Source organism: Anas platyrhynchos, chromosome 35 (genome assembly GCF_047663525.1).
Source record: "Anas platyrhynchos isolate ZD024472 breed Pekin duck chromosome 35, IASCAAS_PekinDuck_T2T, whole genome shotgun sequence".
Classification (NCBI taxonomy): Eukaryota; Metazoa; Chordata; class Aves; order Anseriformes; family Anatidae; genus Anas; species Anas platyrhynchos.
In genome coordinates this window covers 4,928,282-4,949,944 of record NC_092623.1, presented here as the reverse complement: position 1 = coordinate 4,949,944, position 21,663 = coordinate 4,928,282, and the positions used below count along the sequence as shown (strand labels likewise).

The 21,663-nt window shown below is 42.5% G+C and overlaps 1 long non-coding RNA gene across 1 annotated transcript; it reads right to left on the bottom strand.

Moving 5' to 3' along the window:
* Nucleotides 1-1,486: 1,486 nt before the first annotated feature.
* On the bottom strand, nt 1,487-3,992 carry LOC140000932 (uncharacterized). The gene is made up of 3 exons (XR_011806124.1): nt 3,851-3,992; nt 2,749-2,805; nt 1,487-1,598 (listed from the first exon to the last, which is right to left on the bottom strand). It is a non-coding gene; the product is annotated as an uncharacterized lncRNA (long non-coding RNA).
* Between the last annotated feature and the right edge of the window lie 17,671 nt (nt 3,993-21,663).

Sequence of the window (21,663 nt, the reverse complement as noted above, 5' to 3'; positions counted from 1 at the left end):
GCATGACAACATGACTACAAGGGGGACTGTCTGGTAGTGAAAAGGAACTTCAGCATGGATTAAAAATCTTTGCCTTTCTTTATTCTGAACTGTTTTTCTTATGGCTGCTAGAGAGAGATTCTCTGCCTTAGAAATAAAACTGCCCAGGCTGTTCTGATAAACCTGTAGGGTTAAGGCACTTCTACCAAAACAGATTTCAAAAGGCAAGAAGTCAAAAAGCAACAATTCAGTAATCTGTGTACGCTTCTATATTAAGTTTTAAGATCACCTGGTTTATATTTAGTTCACACAAATTAACCAAACATAGCAGCATACAACCTAAGAAAAGCTTAAGAAATTTATTAGATGCACAGATAAAGTGCTGTAACAGAGAAACTTGTGTAAATCTATTCTAAAATAAATAAGGTACAGTTAAACCACCTTTGACTCGTTTTAACTCGGAAAGAAATAACCTAAGTTTTAATCATTTGAATTTTAAGGTCAAGGTGAAATATACCATAACTATAACAGTGGTTGTGATCTGTATCAACTATTTGAGGCTCCTGTTCCTCTTGAGGTCTCCCAGAAACAGGAAGGCTATTGCAAAATGTGTCCATTAGACATAGTTCCTTTTACAGAAACATTTTTGTAATAAAGTCTGGTTGCTCAAATACATGTTAAAATATTTAACAAGGAAACAATTTTCTCCTGATCCAGTCAATCTTTTAAACAAGACAATGTATTTTTCCTATGACGCAGCCCACAGGAGGGAACAGAAGTAAACATCCTCCTGAACTGAAGACTGTTTTGCTTGAAGAACTAAACTATTGCATTATTATATGAGAGCAAGAAATATCCATTTGGGTTATCCCTTTCTCCAAACATGGTGCCCAGTGATACATGCATTTTTGCCTTAATCTCAAAGGCCCGTTTGTCTCCACGTAAGGTACGTTAAAAAGAGATTCCCTTTAAGCATCTTATCACAAGATCTCTTACTGCCTTTCCATCCGGGGAAGCTTGTGTGTTAAACTGCCCTTGGAGTTTTGGATGCTACTAGATTTCTGTGCTCTGTTATCCATAATTTCAGGCACTTCGGGGCTAACATGGCTGTTTAAGTCAATGCAATAATATTACCAATATATTCAACACTCAGAAGAGTCACCACAGTTTCCTTCACACACTCAGGATTTCAAATTCTTCTTCCAATTCAAATAGCTTGTCAGTAGATTCAATGAGTTCTGTAAAAAAAGATAAAGAAAAAAATGCTTCTAAAGACATGCCTGATTTTGTTCACTTAAAAAAAAACTTTGAAAGACGCATTCCAGAAAAGTACTTTGTAAGAGTGAAAAAAAAAATCTGTGCTAGCAATTGTATGGCTTGTTTGGATACATGCCTGCTATATATTGCTTGACACTCACAAAGGATAGTTATTCTACCTGTGATTATTCTTTTATTTGCTAACGAGGAACATAACATTGCACAATTAGGCTTTTAATCGGTGCCTTACCTGCTCCTGTGGTTGTCACTTCTGGTTTTGTTGGAGGTATGAAAGGAGGCCAGTGTGGCGGGTGCTTCTGGACCAGCTCAAACATCCGTAGACTCTGCTGCTTTAGAATCTCCTGAGGACAGAATGCTTTCATTTTAAAAGCTGGCTCGGGAGACGCTTCAAACACAAAACGTGTCTGCTTAATTGAAAGTGTTTTTTAATTACGCATGTCCATCAGGAAAAAAAAGTCTTTATACAGACATACTGTGAAATCCAAGCACCATGGTCTCTGTAATACATCCCTAGTTAAAACACATCTGGAAGACAGATCTCTTGAACTGTACTACAAATTATCAGTCTTATCATCTTTTGATATCAGCTTTGATATCTGCAAACCTGTAATTTTGTTTACACGTAGCAAGCACACTAGGAATGTACAATATTTTCTGCTTTTTAAAAGAAAGTTGCTTGCATAGAACTCTCCTCAAGTTTTCTGTTGATCAATAGCACAAAAGACAGATCTATCAGCTCCTCCAAAGGGGAAAAAAAAAAAAAAAAACGCATCAGATTTTGAAGGACAGGTTTTGGTCAGGAAAAAAGGTGTTCCTGAAGCCAAACGCTATTCCTCTTCAAAGAGAAGTTACCTTCTGTCCTGTATTTCAGTTATTTACAAACTGTTTTCCTTAGATGATTTTTTTTTTTTTAAATAAATGCCCTTAGAGGTTGATGGTACTTTACATTCAGACGTCTGGTGCTTAGCTTAACAGCTGCATGCAGAAACATCCTCAAGTCTGTTTCCTGTGGCAGCCAGCACCTTCTGTTCTCCCTAAATCAGCAGGAGCTAGAGGCCTGCAGCACTTACAGAATCAGATCTTTAAGATAGCAGGGACTAACAGTCATAATTAGAACACGCAATCTATTATGTCAAACAATAAAAAAGGATCAGGAAGCAAATCATTGATACATCACTACAATATGGCAGTTAAACCTGAGTCATTTAGTGAGAATTAGAAGTTAAAAGCAAGTGTCACCCAGTAACACCTTCAAGTGTGGATGTTTACACCCATTTTCCAACTGGCAGGGTTTGTGGCTGGTAAAGTGCTGAACAATTTCCAATTAGCAATTCAGTAGTATTGCCTTACCCTGATGCTTTAATGCATTCTTCTCCATGGCTCATACAATTTGTATACAAAGGAAAATGCAAAGGAAAATTTTACAAAAAACAGACAATAAAAACCAGACTTTATAAAGAACAAATCGAGATGCTAAGTTCCCACTCTTACCTTTTGTACAAGACTACACCGGTTATCAAAATCACATTCTTCTTTGCAAAAGAAGCCCTTAGGGGAAAAAACAAACACACAGAGTTTTACCTTTGCAGATGGTAGGTATGTGGTACCAGCAGGTAAGGCGGTTTGACCTCTGATACAGTAATGCCCTGTACGATCAGTAGATATAAGACTCCAAATATGTGGCAGCTCTAGGGAGAGAACCCAAGGGGAGAACAAGGCCCTGCAAACCCCTAACGAAATAGTCAAGCAAAAAATAGCAGCAGCTCCTGTGTGCTCCTCCATGGAGCGCCACCCAGTTCCTACAGTCCAGGTATCAGCAGAAGCTGAAAACTTGTAGATGATGGACCACCTAAGGAACATTTCCATTCTGGTATCTATACTGAAAATATTTGCTCTTCATTATGATTTTGTCTGTCTCGTTGCATCATGCCACATTTTGCACAGTTACGTAGTTAAGTATTAAAACAAAACAAAAAAACTTTCTAAAAAGCAGCAGTATTAAAAAACAGGTATATGAATGAATGACAGATACCGGTATCTTTACAGATTGTTTAAAGCTTTAGAAACACATCCCACTGGTGACAACTGCCAATCACCCAATCACAGGATACTGGCATGGGATCAGATCCAATTTTTTCAAATACCACAGTACCCCCATGACATTTTGGGTGAATTACAAATAATACATTTGTATTTGTAATTTGGGGTGAAATACAATAATTCCACTTAAACATTTTCAACTTATGATATAAAGTAAGTTTAAGTAACTTGTCTAGAGGTGACCAAACATAAAGTAGTGATAGAATAAAACACGTAAACCTGTTTCAGTTCCTTGCTCTGACCATTATAATGCCTCTTGAAAGAAGTAAAAGCTGCTCAGTAAAGAAAACAAAGCGAGCTCCCTACAGTACAGACAGCTCCCCACTTGCCCTAAGATTCTCCATGTAGTTATGTACAAACTACTATGTGTTGATCACAGAAGACAGCTTTGTGATCTTGGTTCTGTTCAAGGAGATGCATTGCTGCCCTTACCAATGTAGAGAGACATTACTTTGAGATAAAGTACATGCATTCAAGATTTCCTGACACTTACTAAAGCTACTGAAGGGTCCAAATTCATGATCTTCATTCTATGTGGGGCTTCCTGGCAGTGGAAACTCTCATCGTCAACCGTGCCATTTTCTTCTGAATCTACAAAGCTTTGAGTGGTGTGAGGGTCCAGATAGATCAGCTCATTGCCTGGATGGGTAAAAGCCGTATGTTAAAAATAAGCAAGTGACATTAATAAGCACTTGGTCCAGAACTGTAAAATAGAAATTAGATTGCCATTGCAGTCAGTATAATCTAGACTTTCCAGCTAGGGATTCTTTAAGAGAATCGGAAGGTTTAGACACAGCGTTTCCCACAGGGTATTTAGTATAACTTCCTATTGTCACCTATTACTGTAATTTTTTGGTTGGTTATGTTCTATCTTTGTCACATACTTTTATTTTTCCATGTGAGATCCAGTACTTTTTTTTTTTTTTTTAAATCTCAAGTGTTGTAAACACTAACATTTGACAGATTAAAAGGTACAGGATGTTCACAGATGCAATCTGTAATCCCATTAGGCATTCATTCGGAAATTGGAACAAAAAAGCCTAACTAAAACAGGTTAGGTTTTACAAAAGGACAAAATAGGGTTGCAAAATTTTGGCCCAAAGTGGGGTGAAATCTGAAGGAACGCATTTAAAATTAATTAGAGCAATACTTAATAACAGAAGGTATGCAAAAGGTGAAAAAGATACTGCTATCAGAAACAGTTTTGAAATACAAGAAAATAAAAGTGACATTTGACCAATACACTTGTCAAATGCTATCAGCTATTCTCAGTATGTTGCTCTTGTTGATGTCATCACTTATTTTTACACCTAGCTTTGCTGTTAACTTTCTGCTCCTGTTAAGGATCATCTCATACTGTTTCTAAACTCTTTTAGATATGCTTCTTCATTTATTTTATTCTATTCTCATCTTTCTTTACTTCTAGAGGTTCACGCTTAGACCCCTTACTATTTTCCCTTCAAAAAATGTTCTCTTTTGATCATCTGCACATTTGGAATAAGTTTCTTTTTTCCTTACCTAAAAATCCTATGAAATAAAAGGCATTATTTGGTTTCCCTCCTAATGCTCCCAAAGACTGTGGCATCTTAAAGCATTCCTAGGAGTTCAAAAGGAATAAAGGAAATTGTCATTCATTTCTTTACTGACATCACAGATACCCAAACTTATTTGACAGTAACGAGCAATGAATTGAAAGAAAACCTTACTTTAAATGCATCAATATATACGGGATTTATGTGATTTATCCCTAGTCGTAGAGGTATAATAAGCAAGAGGGCTTTCCAGCCTGTGCAGAGTCCTCCTGCCTTCTTGCTTCGGCCAAGAGCACTTCTGTGCAAATGTGCACTGCTGTGGGACGCGCTGCTGCTCTGAGGAGGGGACCAGCACATTTTTTCTGCGGGAATAAAACTAGAAATCAGTCAACGCACAGAGGAACACAAAGCAGATCTTCCTCTCAGTAGTGAATTAAGCTAGTTTGCCAGGGATCTTTATAGGGCACCCAAGACAAAACGAGCCGGGCATGGCAATTACAGCTATTTAGTAGAAGTAATTCTAGCAGACAGTATGTGCTGGCACGTCCAAGTGAGACGTTAGATCAATGATTGGGGGATGACAATTTAAGACTGCAGTGACATGTCCTATTAATGTTATTAATAGTGTCAAGCTTTGCCTATAAAACGCCAGAGAAATGAAATGGCAGCAATGATGACAGTAGAAATTCTTCAAGGAGCTCTTCACATCCAGTGATGTGAGCACGAAGTTGGCATCAGGGATCAAAAAAACACAACTGAGTTTGTATGTCCTTCTTCCCTCTTCTTACCCTTGCAAGACAAAGCCATGGCCCCCCAAGTATTTGTTCATGTTTAGATACATGCTGGCAAATGGAGTCAAATCAGAAACTGTTACCAGAAAACTGATGAGGTGTCACTTCCTGATGTCTTCAATGACCACCGTATTGCCCATAGATACATAAACTGCTAATGAATTCCATTCATCAAATAAAGCAAGCTTCCTAGAAAACATTAAGGTACTAATTAATATAAACTAGTTGGATCAAAAGGGTAGCTTTACACTCAGAACCATTTATTTATTTTTTTTTACTTAAGAAAAAACATCCTTTCTGCATTTTTTAAAGTCTCCATGTAAGAAAAAGAAAACTTTAAACATTAAATGTTTAATATCTTTAGAAAAATAGGTACTGAGTGGTACCAGGAAAAACATATGCGCTGCACCATGTGCAAACTGTTTTGTCTTACTGCTAAGTGCAGTGACAGTAACAGTTCAACTACATCAAGTTTATTACTTTTTATTGCACTCGACAGTCTCTGCACTGGGTTCTTGCCCAATTGTGTCTTTTCTCATCTGGAAAAGAAAAAAATTCCTATGCCAGTTTTGCAGATTACTTTTTGCTTAAGAAATTCCACTGAATTCAGTGGAATTACTTCTGCCTGAGCCTGCGTGCACAGCAGAAATGGGGCGTTAAAAGCTAAATCAGCTAAGGGTTTGGGGCACCAAAACTTCAGTGGGAGACAGCAGCACACAGTTTTATGTCCACTTCTGCAAAATCCAAACCTTTGGGGAAGGGAGCTACACTCTTAAGCTGCACTGGCAGAATTAGCTGTTTCAAATAAGCCAGAAAGAAATGGGGGTGAGCGTTTCACCATGAAAAACTTGGCCATGAAAGATCTGGAGTCCAGGGCATGCTTCAGCTCCCCTCCCTCTTCAGATCATGTGCCTGTTCCAGGGTGTCAAAGACTTGCTGCTGAGCTCGCAGGACCTGTAGCCTAGCCCCTGCCTGAGGTAAGACACCTCCACGTACCCCTGGAGAACTGAGCAGCCTCAGTTCCTTTCAGTGTGGCTCCCAGACTATGAGGAGCTGCCCATCTTTATCCAGTAGCCTTGCTGGCAGAACTGCTGCTCAGAAAGGGAGGAATTGCAGCTCAGTTCCCTCCTCAGCCGAGATGGCTTCTCTCTGATGTTTCACACCACCACTCCGACCTACACGGTGGCACTCTCGACCTGCCAGAGCTGTGCCACTGTGCAGAAAGGAATATACATCTGTGGTGTGACTGGTGAGGGCATGCAGACGGCATAGCAGGAGACTTTCCTGCAGTTTCTTCTCCTCAGGCTCTTCCTTTATTAAAATTTAGAGGTCACCCATTCCCAACTCAGTACCTGCACACCGAGCTGTGGCATGACATTCCATGCTGCACTTGTAAATAGATGGCAAGTACATTCCTGACTGTGGGACAGGGGGAGATGCAGCCTTCAAAACTCTGCCTGGGCCTTCTCTTGGCTGCCCCAGGGGAGTACGTTCTGAATGAGACTGGTATGATCTCACTTACTTTAGTACTTGAGCAACTGTATTTGGTCCAAACCATTCTCCAATTGACTTCCCCTCTCCAACACCCACCTGTGCTGTTTTCACAGTGAAAAAAAGACACACGTACACAAAATCAAAGAAAAATGAGACCATAAAGAATGTGGGAACAATATACAGTAAATACTGTGACTGTCAAACATTCTAGAGTAACTGCAATCTGTAGTTAGCAATAACAATTATTTTCTCAATCTATGCTCTTTTCAAAACTTAGGGAGTGCCAGTTTCTTTAATAAACAAAAGGCTTCTAAACTACAATGAGAATTACAAGTTAACAAATGTTAGTGCCCTTTATTACAAATTACAGCAATAAGCTACAAGACTGTCTATTCTAACATTACTGACTCTGGTACCCAAGGCTTACAGAGTTTATCAAGAGCTACATTCTAGTACATGGCTTTATTTAGGTCTCAGGGAATGTTTCTGTACTACTAGTCTTTGCGCCCATCTGCATACCTTTTTATTTTTGTATAAGCATACACCTTGTCTTCACATCCACTTTTTAAAATTATGAATTAACATACTGCAAATTAGTGATTCAACACAGTAGAAATTTCAGTGGAAAAAACCTGAAAGTTTATGTTTGTTCTTACCCATCTGGTGGATTGAATAACAGCAAGCCTTCCTGTCGAGAAAGCATCGTAGGATTCTGTGATATTCTTCTGGTTGTTTTTTGTGTTTTTCCCATTGCCAATCTGAAAGGAAAAATTGATATAGAATAAAAAATGGTGACGTTTTCATTACACTGATCAAATGTCTAGACAGCAGAAAGCTTTATAATGAGATGTTAAAAGACATTTCAATTCATCTCGAATATTTACATTTTGTGTAGAGCTCCTAGAATTCCAAGCTTGTTATTTATCATCAAGCTGCCCTTTATCATCATAGGCTAGATTGTCAAAACAGGGAAAATAAAACAAAACAAAAACATCAACTGCAAACATATTCTGACGGATCATGCTGCGTGTTGATAGCCATTCCAGTATCTCTGAGCTTCCAAGATTATTTAAAAGTACAGGCTGTGTTTAGACCTTGTTGGATTTCTAAGCACCCATTAAATAACAACATAAGATCCATACAGAAAGTCCAAACACTCCACTGGCAGCATCCTGGGATGTGACATGCATGCTTAAGAGCTTGCACCAGGGGGGTTTGGACCTCGTGCTGCTGACAAGTGAGGAGTGAAGAGAAGGGTAAGAGCACTGTCCCACGGTGGCAGGTTTTCCCTTGGCCTCAACTTGGGTGTTACACTAAAAGGTTTATAAAATAATGGCGACAGGATTCCCCATTTGTTCTCCTTCTATGCCTATTTCTCTGCTTCAGGCTGGGATGATTTCACCCAGCTGAATATGAATTGATTCATTAGGAACTGTTACCAGGGCATCAAAGAAAGTCTCACTAATAAATTCAGGGTTTGTGCTTTTAATGGAGTACTTACGAAGAAGCGTCTGCAGACAATACCGAAGTTCCCTCAGGACCAGCACTCACCTCTCCCTAAGTGTCTGCAGATCAGTGCTTGGGCCAGCATCATCTGCCCGCATCGCAGCATACATCCCCAGCCAGCGTCCGACGAAGGACCCGTGCCTCCTGTTAGGAAAGTTCATCACAATCAGTGCAGGCTTTCAACTGGGTGCAGCACCACAGAGGACATTTCAGACTGCTAGAAAACAGATAGGGCTGCTGAAGCCTCCATGAACTGTCCTACAGATAAAAGGCACACAGCAAGACTTTGGTTCCATGCTGTTGGTCTAATTCTAATCTCTGCATTGCACAAATAAACAAAATTCATTTATTCCTTGTGGAGCTGACTTACTCTTTTCATTCTTCAAGCAGCATTCACAAACCATTTACTGCATGCTATACAACATGATCACCTGTTTACATACAGACCTAAATAAACACTGATTTTAATAATCTTCATGTTTGCATAAACAGTTAAAATGATGCTCAAAATGCGCTAATACTCTAGAAATATTTTCCCAGCCTACGAGGCCATCACTTATCTTGCTATTTAATTTAGAACAATGCAGCAAATCTGCAGTATACTCACCACTAGGCAAAAACTTTCTTCTATACGTAAACCACGTTAAACCACAGTAAACCACACGTAAACACACCTTGGCTTATTGTCTGACTTTGGCTTATGGTGCGTCTGTTGCTGTGTCCAGCACAGTGCAGCCCCTAAATTGCTACCAAAACCTTGCCACAAACCTCAATCCCCCTGTTAAAAGAGACCCTCTTGTTTGTTGCCCTTCTTTCGACACTCTCTAACAGGTTTATGTCTTTTTCTTATACTGTGGAGCCCAAAACTGCACTCAGTACTCAGTACATGGAATACCAACAGAGACTGCCTGGCATTTTCTCTTCTCTGCAGAAGCTCTGTTGCTAACACTGTCCAGAAATCACCACTGTCACAGACAGTAGTAGCATTCCCTCCTCCCACAGTTTGTTCTGCCCCCCAAGACTTAGACACCACCCAGAAAAAGAAGAATAATAATACTAATAAAATAAAATAAAATAAAATAAAATAAAATAAAATAAAATAAAATAAAATAAAATAAAATAAAATAAAATAAAATAAAATAAAATAGTCAAAAGCCATCAGGAAGGCAGTGGTGCAGACTGTGGAGAGCCTGGGTTCAAATCCTTCTTCTGTGAGGCTCTGAACCTATATCCCACCACAATCTCTCTGCTAATGTATGGCAGGGAAAGGAGGAAGAAAGAACATATCTCCTGCACTTTCCATTTATTGTTGACTGACAATTCTGTAGAGTTATAAAGCCTCAATCAGTGAGATACAGGGTTCTTCTCACACTGTCTCACTGTGCCCTAAGCGGAACAGCTCTCATTTAATAGATGCTTCACCACAAAATCATGAGTCATCTGCAGTTTTGAACTTTTCTGGGATCAAGTCCCTTCAGATGGTTGAGGAATCTGCTCCAGCACCTATGTAAACTGGTGCTCTACTAAGCTAGTGAGTGAACAAGAGAGAAATCCTCTGCTAGATGACTTGACAAATTGGGTCTGAAAATAGTGTTGAGGCAGAATAGTCCACGATTTTTGCCTTGGGTGCACAGAGGGATTGGGTGTTGTAGACTTCTTTTATTCTTCATTAAGATAAACATTTTCAAAAATGTGCTTGTTCAACCTTGCTCCCACTGTGTGCATGGGAGGGAGATAACTGAAAGTGGGGAGCGTTGCTTGGATCCTGCAAGTGGCTGAGGTCCAGTGGGGTTGGAGGCTTTCTTCCTCCTTTTGGAAATGCAAAGCAACCCTGCACCTCCCCTGCACTTGCAGAAGGATCGTGACAGCCCAAAGCACAGCGGCTTTGTAATTGCTGCATACACTTCGATCGGATTTACGTGGCAAGGGTTTGGTAGCAGGGGCCTGCAGGGATGGCGTCTGTGAGAACAGTCCAGACAACAGCCAGCTCCAGATAGCTCCAAAAGGGCCCCGGCGCTTGCCAGAGCTGAGCCAATAAGCGATGTTGTTTGCACCTCTGGGAGAGCAGATGTAAGCAGGGGGAAATACTGCTGCACAACAGAAGCTGGAAGAGCAAGGAGTGAGAAGCAGCCCTGCAGCCCCCAAGGTGAGTGCAGCAGGAGGCAGGAGGTGCTCCAGGCTCACAGCAGCAGTTCCCCTGCGGGCTGTGCAGGGAGAGGCCCCTGGTGGAGCAGGCTGTCCCCCTGCACCCATGGGTCCCCCATGGAGCAGATCTCCACGCTGCTGCCCCCCTGTGGGTGGAGGAGCCCCCGGTGGAGCAGGTGGCTGTGGCCTGGAGGAGGCTGCGGCCTGTGGAGAGCCCCCGCAGGAGCAGGCCCCGGGCCGCAGCTGCAGCCATGGAGAGGAGCCCCCGCAGGAGCAGGGGGGCTGGGGGGAGCTGCCGCCCAGCCGTGGGGGACCCGTGCTGGAGCAGTTTGCTCCTGGGGGATGGATGGATGGATGGATGGAGCCCGTGGGACGGAGCCGTGTGGGAGCAGTGCTTGAGGAGCTGCTGCCTGTGGGCAGCCCGTGTGGGATCAGCTGGGGAAGGGCGGCATCCCATGGGAGGGACCCCACGGGGAGCAGGGGCAGGGAGGGACCCTGAGGGTCACTCTGCTGAGTCTGCTTTGCCCGTCACGATACTTGTTGAGCCATCGCCCTGTCCTTATCTCAGCCCTGGAGCCCTTTGCATCGTATTTTCTCCCCCTTTCCCTTTGAGGAGGGGGAGTGAGAGAGCGGCCGTGGTGGAACTCGGCTGCCCACCCGCTTTGAACCACCGCAGTTGCAAAGTCCTGGGAAAGATTTCTTTCAAGAAATTAAACAAGGTGTTTAACAAAGAAATGCAGAGTTTCCTTTTGAAGGCTTCCTGGAGAATTGGGCTTCTTTCCTATTCCCAGCTCAGAGGAAGGGAATTGTTGATTTCACCTTCTTTTTTCTGACATGGAAATCAAAGGTGAACTGCTCTACAAGGACGGGCAACGTCTCAGAATCAAGCTCTTTTGCTCTGTAGTCCTTTCTCAAGGAAAAGATTGATCACCCACCTTCCACAGATGTAGGGGAGCAGAGAATAATTTGGGAACTACTCTAATTCAAGTCAGTTTGGGCATAGTGGTACTTCCCTAGCTGTTTCTGAGACAGACGCATTAGCAACAGAGAGTGTTGTGCCGTCACTGGGAGGCGCCTGCGGTGATGACTTCAGAAACAGAACTGAATTGTGTCACCACAGCACTTTGGCAACAGCTGCCTCTGTGCACGTTTAGCTGGGAGGCACAGAGAAGGGTGCTGGATGCGATGAAACCACGTGAGGATTTGTGGATCTCCCCTTGAGGTGCACAGAGAGGGACCATGCCCTTCTGTAAGTGTTTTGATGCTTGGCTGCGGAAAAAAATGTGGTTTTGTTGTGAATGCTTCATTGTAGTATTCTGTAGTTTGTGTCAAGTCCTTACAGAAGCCTCAAGGTTGGTACTTTGCTCAATGATGGAGCTGCACAGAGTGAGAACAGACCCAATGTACGGGTGAGGGCCTCTGCACGTTCTCTTCTTCCTACAGACGATCAACAAATAAGGGGAGACAGAGAAGAGTGTGCTGTGGTCCTCCCATAGACCGCAAGTACTAAAGCATAAACAAGAGGCTTAAGAGTCCCCCTGTCATGTTAAAATTCAGGCAGCAATGGACTTCCTCACACGGGCTGGCCTGTCGACTAGTGTCTCAGGCTGTGGCGTATGAAGATGCACTCCATCTGCTTTCAGGGTAGCAATGGCAGTGGGCAAGCTGCCTGACCTTAACATTTGTCATTTCATTTCTCACCTGAGTTTTGGTGGTTCTCCACGATTCATTCTTGGTCTAGAGAAAAAAAAAAAAAAAAAAAAAAGTGAATTTGGATCAAAATAAAAGGATAAAAGGATTTCCTTTCCATTAATTACATGTTCTTACCTTTGTAACAGATTTGGTTATTGACTTAGAAGGCAAATATCTGGCCAGACTGCAAGACTTGTGCTCGCAGCGTGGGACAGCTCTCGTAAAGGTGATTCAGGGCAGTTTCTGGAAAACAAGACATCAGATCTCCCAAACAGCTTTCTTTGTGCTAATGTAGGAAGGGTGAGTAAGTGTAAAGGTAAGAGCCCAGATACCGTAAGAAGCAGAAAGTGTGAAGGAAACTTCCTTCTGGCTGATACAGCTCCATATCTAGTTGTCAAGTATGAAGAGAGCAGTGCTAAGTTTCTTGGGGAGAGGTAAAAAACAAGAGACTGGGAGATTGTAAAAGGAAAAAGTGGGATTCCCTATTTCAGGAAATCCTAGGAACTGGAAATAGAGATTGGAAGAGTGCTTTAAGCCAAGACAGACATGTTTTAAAACTAAAACCTAGGAGTTGAATGAACCAAGAAATGAATCCCTTTTGATTATGCAGTTGCGTCCAGTGTTTCTCTGTAGAGAAACTATTTCTTTCTCCAGAAACTCATCTGAGCCTCTGTTCAGATGCTTTCAGTTAGAGATAGTTTAGATTAACAATGTTGGTTCTGAGTCCTTGATATTACATTTGACTATTCATAACCATCACAAAGGACAGATTATTTTTTACCATAATCCTTTAAGAAACTGTAGGGAAACCTGTCATTTCCAAGGGAAACAGAGAATAAATTGGGACCTCTCCCAGAAGCAAGGGAGCATCACATATCTGGCATGTCAGTGAGCAACAGACACATATTTTTTGTGGTCGAAGATAGACTGCTTAAGTAGCTTTGCATGCTATTTGAGCACAGTATCAGCCTACTAAATGTAGCACTGCTTATCAGAGAGGGAGTTTTGAGTGACCCCCATGCAAGTTGTATCAGTGTTCACCTGCTCATGACAGGCAGTGGTGCCATGGGCTCCCAGTGCCTCCCCACGATGTCCCAGCCTACCCCAAACCAGAGCCCCTACATCTCTTCCAGAAACTGCAGAAAGTTCTTTGTAAATTCCTGTGAAACTTTCTTCTTCTCTTGTGAACAAATCATTTTTAATTAATGTACAGTATCAAAAGCTGCAGGACTTCATAAATTAATGCAAATCTTGTGTTTGTACAGTAGTATGAGTAGGCATATTACAGAGAACCAGCCTGAAAAAAAAAAAAAAAAAAAAAAAGAAGAAGAATCTCATGGTTTGAGTTCAGTGCACAGATGTCTACTCAGTAATGGATTTCTGGCAATCAAATATTTTCTTTAATGTTATAAGACAGCTTGGTGGTATTTGATCATGATTACCCAAAGCATCCCACCGTGTTTTGGGGTGTAATTGGATGGAAAAGTATTCTACTAATTTATTCTATAAAGCAATTGTCCCATGAAGTAAATACTTCTGTTTATGAGATGCAGCTCATTGTCAAGGTTTCATTTCATAAGTATTTGTGCAGTCTAGATCTTCTACCCTTAATACTTAACCCTGTATCTATTTTCTCTACCCTTGCTGGAAAAGTATGGGTGAATCTGGCTGCCAGAAGTACATAAAATCAACAGAGGAAGGTCAATTTCTCTGGCGATATGTCTAGAGAGGTCCAGTTAACCTGTGTTATAGAGATACTGCTTATACAGAACCAGAGATTCATTGAACCGCCTATGCACCTATAACAAAGTTAAAAGCCCCTCATTTGAATTGTTCTCCTGCTGCCTTCTTTTCTTTTCTTTTTTTTTTTTTTTTTTTAAAGGAAGCTGAGAAATAGCAGCTCAGACAAAACACACAAATCTGAACTACCTAAATTATGTCGTTGGGATACTGCTACTGAAAGCACATCCCAAAACACCAACTTGCGCTCAGGTCTTGGCTTTGGTCACTCCATGCAAATGTGCTGAATTTCCTCCACCCTCAAGGGGTGTAAAACCAAAGCCCCAGATCTACAAGTCAGGCTGTGCATCACCTCCCTGGCTAGGGCTGCTGAAAGCATCTGGACATGGGAGAGAGAGAAATGCACTCTCTTGCTGAAATTCAGAGAACATTGCTTGCCTGGAGCCTGTGAAGAACCTCCACATGTGTGTTCGGACTGACCACTGCTGGCACTGTTGGGCTGACCACTGCTGACGTTCTTGGACTGACCACTGTTGATATTGTTGCACTGACCTCTGCTGGAGTTGTTGCACTGCCCACTGCTGCCTAAGGACATTCTGAGAAGGGCCTATCCCTGGCCACGTACCTTCATGCCAGTGGTACATCATCTCATGATGTACCCCAAGAAGTCCCAGAAGGCTCAGCAGCTGTCCTGCTTTTGGGGAATGTGAGAGGTGCAGGTTAAGACTGCTGAGGACTGACCAGTGTCTGGGCAAAGGCTCTCACCTGGTTGACTGAGTGCAGTAGGTGACTCCATCTTCAGTTTGGTCAGGGGTAAGGACAGGGACAGGTCCTTTGCTATTTGCAGCTGGAGCCAGGCTGAGATCCTACCTCCACCTCAGATGGCTAGTGGTTGTACCTGGAGCCTTGTTCCTCTAAATAGATGCTGGTAGAAAATTGTGACATGTCAAGAGAACAATGAGTGGAGGAACTATCGTGTCTGTTTTCTGCTTCAGAAACATTTCTCCCTGTTTTCCATGGAAAACTCTGATCCTGCCTTATGCAGAGAGCAGAAGCATGCCTGGCTTTTTGTTCCATTTCTATGCAAGTTTCCAGAGTCAGAAGGACAAACCCAAAAAGAAAATCTGACAACTTCTCTGTATTAGAACAAGAAACAGAGGGCAGAGAGGGCAGAGTCAAGCTATGGATGCCTCTCGAATGCTACAGAAACCTGATTCAGACCAGAGGAAGCACACAGCACCTTACAGGATCAAGATCACCACAAAGGTGAGATGCTACAGCCAAGACATCAGCCTGGTTTAGCTTCTCCTTTAGAAATCTGTGAGGAGAAGGAAATAAAGTATTTGTATAAGTGCAGGTGGAAAGGGACCTCTGGAAGTCTTCAGTCCACGCTGACTCGCAGAGCAGGGCAATCTCCAATATCTGATCAGATCAGCTGTGGCTTTGTCTAGCTGATCCCAAACACCTATGAGGACAGACTATTCCTCCCAGAGTGAGCTGTTTCAAGTCTGTGCTACACTGAAGATTTTCTATATTAAAAAGAGACAAGACACAGGGGAGAAATATTGGTGCACAGAGGCTTTCCAAATGCTGATTAAATCAGTAGATGAAATAATTTGCCAGATCCTGCTGTTGCTTATCTGTTGCCAGATGTTCCCCATAGCTGTGAAACTGGAAGCTCATCTGCTACTCTTCCAGCATGCCCTAGTCAAACCTTACCCAAGCCTTCAGTATATGCAGTTCATCTGGTGTTTGGTGCTGCACAAATCTAGCATTGAGGGCATATCAGTTTTCTCATCTGCAGTTCTCCATCAGAGAAAATGCAGCAAGTGATGGCTTCCTAATCACAGCCTGAGACAAAGGGACTCATTAAGTATTAGAAGTCCCAGATTTAATTATTCTGATTTCTCTGCACCGTTTTTTATTCTTCATAATATTGTCATTTATATTTATGAGATTACGGAGAGATTTAATGTGTTATAAACTTTCTAAATCCCCCGAGTAAAAAAAAAAAAAAAAAAAGCTTTTAAACAAAAGCCAAGTTGAGAGGTTGAGAGGAGGCAGGAAAGAAGAGTGAGTACTGTTGAGCAGGGACATGTGGAAAAGCAAAATAATTCAATCTTTATTGCAATTTGGGAATATATTTCAGTGAACCTTGTCCATACACGGGATGGGGTCAGCCTATAGGAAGCCAATAGTTCCTCAGGAACTTATTCTGACTGTTCAAAGAGGGCCTGTACATAAGGACTAGTGTTTGGGTTTCCACACAGGGATCAGTGCAGCTGGCAGCTCCCCCACGGAACAGCCTTTTCCCACCATTGGTACTGGCTCTGCTTTGCACCTTGTGGTGGATGGTGGGGCACCATGGTCATTCTTCACCTCTGTGACTTCCCGCACCCAGCAGAGCAGGTCAGCCTGCAGTGACCCACCAAGGGACCTCGTTACATGGCTTTACCCCGGGCCCACCATGGAGAGAAGATATTCAAGGGGATCCACTTGTCTCCATACCCGTTACAGCTCTGCTGTTGGGAGGTTTAGAGGGGGAACAGTGTTTCAACACAGCAGGACACCCCTGACTTACAACTAGAGGACATGGTTCTCTTGGAGAGACTGGGTTTGTCCATGCAAGTTAAACTGCTGGAATTAGTCCCAGCTGCAGAGCAATCTCTCTTGGAAGTAATACTTGGAAAGCCTCAGGTGGTAGCCTCCTGATGTGGCAGCTATTTTTTCAGAGAAACAATGTGCATTCTTACCAACTGCATGATATACAGATTTCACCCCCTGTCTCATTTGCCTTCACAAACTCTTGGACGACTTCTTTACCAGAGCTCTCTGCAAAGAAGACTTCCCAGGTCTGCCATGTGCTGCTTCGCTTCTGCCCCTAAATCTGCCCAGGGATTTGGAACAGAACTATGCTAGCCTAGCAGATGATCGGACACTTTGGGATGGGATAGATGACACATAACTTTTTTTTTTTTTTACTCAAAGTACAGGAACATTTAGGTCCCAGGCTTGATTTTCCCATCTGTAGTTATTCAGGATATCCTACAAAACCATCCAAAGTGTGGCTTTGACCAAAAACATCTCCTGAAATCACAATGCTGGAGATCAAAAGTCATGAGTCAAATCAGCATGAGATTGCCCACCTTCTCTGGGCTGTGGCACAGCACAGCAGCCATGCCTGGGGAGTACAAGGCAGAGGCAGCCCTCCATGCCTTCTGGCAGCTTGAGGACTTGGAACACAGCCATACGAAGGGAGCCAGGGCGCTCTCATTCCCAGGGTAGACTGAGTTGCTTTGAAGACAGGTACTAGACCCGGTGGAAATCCCAGCACTCGCAGAAGTTTTCATGTTGCATCTGTGTCCTGTGGGCATTGATCTTGTTCATCCTTTGCCTTCTGCTGGGGACAGCAGCACTCCTCCCTGCACCTGCTAGCTGCTCAGCCAGCACTCCTTAGTCTGGGCTGAATCAGCCCCTTTATGGCTGTGGCAATATTACGGGCATCTCTACCCGTGCTGCTTCTGGCCTGGCTCTTCTGTCTCCTGCAATGCCTGAAGACTGCAGATCTGTGCTGCCTTGTAAAAATTGCCCAGTTTCTGGCTCAAAGCTTGTGGCAAATAGTACCAACAGTAGCCCTGTTTGAAAGCATGGATCCAGATGGGAGGCAAATGTCCTTTCCAGAGCAGAACTGTGCTTTCTAAACACTGGTGCAGCAACTGCAACCACTTTGTCCACTGCTGAGCCCTCTCACAGAGGCGTCTGTACCAGCTTTTCTCCCTAGCCTTGTTTAATTATTCTCCTTACCTTGAAATAACCACAATATTTGCAGAAATAAAAAGAAAAAAAAAAAAAAAAAAGCCTTGCTGATGAAGGTCCGAAAGGAAACACAGAAGAGTGATGCAGAGAAAGCCACTGCTGGGTCCCTTCTTCAAGGGATGTTTAAGGGAGCAATGAGTCTCCATGTGGCCAGGGAACATTCTCCTGTCTCCATCCACACATGAAAAATCCTACTAGCACCTGTAGTACTTTCATATGACATGTGACTTTGCCGAACTGACAGATAGATTTTGCACACACTCAGAGGTGATTTTCAGCCAAAAAAAAAAAAAAAAAAAAAAGTTAAGATGCAAGAGCAAGAAAACTGTGTCAATGGTGTTTGGCTGTGGCCCAAGCCCAGTAACACAGCAGGCGTGGGAGCTCCCTTGGATGTTTTTGCTTGACGAACTCCCACTTGAAATGGCTGATGAATTTCAATATTTGGACAGATGGCTGGATTCCCAAATCTGATTCTAAAATACACATTGAATCTCCTCAGAGACTGCAATATCCTCCTTTGCAGGTTGTTATTTGCTTGGAAAAGATATTCTTCCTTTCTTGTTTTGGTGACTATAGTTGGTATCTTCTTCCCACTAGTAACTTCACTAGATCTGCGATCATGTTCTTGCTCAGCGTCTCTCCCCATGATGTTTGGAAGTGTTGTGCTAAGGTTTATTGTGTTTACAATAGATAGATTCCTTCTGCAGTCAAGAAGGGCTCTGGTATTACCAAGGAACAAAGACTTGCCTCCATCTGCAAAGATAGGATGAAAATCATAGAATCACATTATAGTTGGGATGATAAAAGGGAAGTGAGAAAAACAAAACCAAAACATGATAATCTTAATTATAGTCATTTAGCCTTCCTCCAAATCAGTGTCATTCTTCTGAAAATCTTCTGGCATGGTCTAGCCTCTGCTGTACCCTTGCTAAAAGCAAGGCACCCACAGTGGAGAAGACATTCACAGTGGCCTGGGTGAGAGCATAGTGTGGGTCAGAAGAAGAGTCAGCATTAAAAGAGAAATTACTGACATCCAGAAGTCCTCATCTGGCCACTAAGGGAAAAAGGGAAAAAAAAAAAAAAAAAGGAGGAGAAGGAAGTTTGTGACACCAAGTTTAGATCTAACTTAGGGTCAGGAGAGACCTCCATGCTGGTCAAGGGTCCATCTTCACTGTCCAGGTGCTACCAGTCCAGAAAAGACTTCTGTCAATAATCAGGCTAACACTATTTCTGGTTACTTCAGAGAGAAAACAAGGATGCTGAAGTCTCCTTGGTGGTTGGCAACAGTAAAACATCTGCAAAGCCCAGATGGAGGAAGAAAAGGAGAGGATCTCCTGGAAAAGCAGGAAGTCTTCTTAAGTTCGTGCATCACAAAAGGGGCTGGCTCCAAGTGATGAGTCCAGCAGAGGTGACCATGCTCTCCTGATGGGGCTTGACATGGCATAGCCCTGGATCCTACCATGGATGTCAGTGCCACGGTGTCACACATCCCTTGGGACATTGCCAGCATGGAGTATGAGCATTCAAGGCCATAGGCACTGCTCCTTTCTCACAATTTCTGCTTGAGGTGGCAGGCTCCTCACTCAGCTGGGCTGTTCTTGCTTTAGACTTGTCCACGGTTGTGCAAATAGAACTTTTTTTTTTTTTTTTTCCCAGCAACCAGACTAGGTTGTTTTACTGACAGTGATTTATGAAAGGCTCTCTTCTTTGAGGATATGGTGTTAATTAATTGCTTATGGAGTACTTGGGTAAAAAGAATATTTACTTACACAGTACTCACAAACTAAATATTTTGTGCTTTTCACAAACATTTCTAATATGTGTCCACAGAACAATAGATCAGCCAAATGAAGCAGCTGCAGAAGAGACAGATCATACATACTTCTGAAGTAGTCAATTATTTAAATTAATTAATGAGTAATGACTATGCATGCATTTTGCATATAATTTGACTATTACAATGCCAGAGCATTCAGCTGGAGCCGTAGCAGTCTGTTACTACGCCTTCAGCAGAGACAGACTTCACAGCAATCACAGGGGGTGCTGCTTTACAGAAACTTCAAGGTCTCCCTCCTGGTGCTGCTGCCTGCCAGGAGGCCTTGAGAAACTGAAACTGCATCTCTGTGGATTAGCAGAGTCTCCTGTTTAAACTGGTTCCAAGGAAGAAAAATATGTGTAGGTATCTAACAGAGTAGGTAGGCATCTATTGAGATTCATTCTGTAAAAGGCTAGGCACCTAAAGCTAGATTCTTATCTGTATTCAGGTGCCTTCCTCCCACAAAATTGCTAGGGATTATGTGCTTTTAAAATTCCTACTGGGTGCTTATTTGCATCCATATGTGCCCAACTACATTTCAGAAACTAATCCTGGCAGCCAAGCCTGAATGAATCCGGGGGGAATCCCCTCCCTGCTTTGGGCTCGCTCTGCAGTGTGGGGCATGTTCACATACCCTGCAACAAACACTCTGCTACCCATCGCTCATCTGCCCAGCCTTCCAGAGGTCCGTTGTTGTCTGTGTAGGACCCTTTCCTGCTAACAACCACCAATGCCCATTTTTTTGTGTCCTTTCACCCTTTTTTTCTGGAAATTTTCATGAGCTGCACAGCTGTAATAAAATTTGTATGGAAAACTCTCATGTCACCTAAATAACGTAAATAGTGGTTGACATACGAAGACCCATTTTAATGAAACTGTGCCCGGGGTGGTGGGGGAGTCTAGTATATATATAGATTTATTTATTTATTCATTTATTCATTTATTTGTATATAAATGTAAGTTACATGTATAGACATTAATATATAGAGTCATTTTTAATAAAACAAATGCTAAAAGTGGAGAAACAGTACTCTACAGTTTGTTTAAAATAATAATAATAATAATTTAATTTATCTTGTATACAGACCATGCTGACAGCAGTCAAAATACAAAGGACATATTGCATGGAGCTATGCAATAACCCTGTTGGCTTTGTTTTGCATTACATCGTTGAGATCTTGTTTTTTTTTTTTTGTTTTGTTTTTGTTTTTGTTGTTGTGTTTTGTTTGTTTGTTTGTTTGTTTTTGTTTTGTTTTGTTTTGGCATGTAATTGGGTTAGGAATTTGGAAGATCTGATGCTGCAGCACACTCTCCCTGTGTATTTACAGTGGTGGATTTCTTAGGTCCCTGTATACCTCCCCCATAATAGTGGGAGGACACCTAATGACTAACACTTCAACCGTTCAGAACTGCTACTCTCAGAGGTAACCATGGTCTGAGTGTTTTAGACTAAACACCCCAAGGATTCTTTCCAGTCCTGACTTTGGTGCGAGATAGCTAGTACAGCCATACAGCCAAACTCTGCAAAAAGGTAGCTGTTTCCCCAGAACTCCATGAAAATGGTCCCTGGTCCACGCTAACCCCCGAGGCATTCTGGTTAGTACAGCTCTAAACTGTGCCATGAAGCATGCTTCTGATCAGACACTTTGGGCTGCCATGCCCCCCTGACTTTGCTGAGCTTCTTAGTCTGGATGTAGACCCAGGCTCCCCAAGGCAGGCTGCTGTTATCAGCTTTCAGTGTACTGAAGCCCATCAAGCAGCCCAACTGAGACAG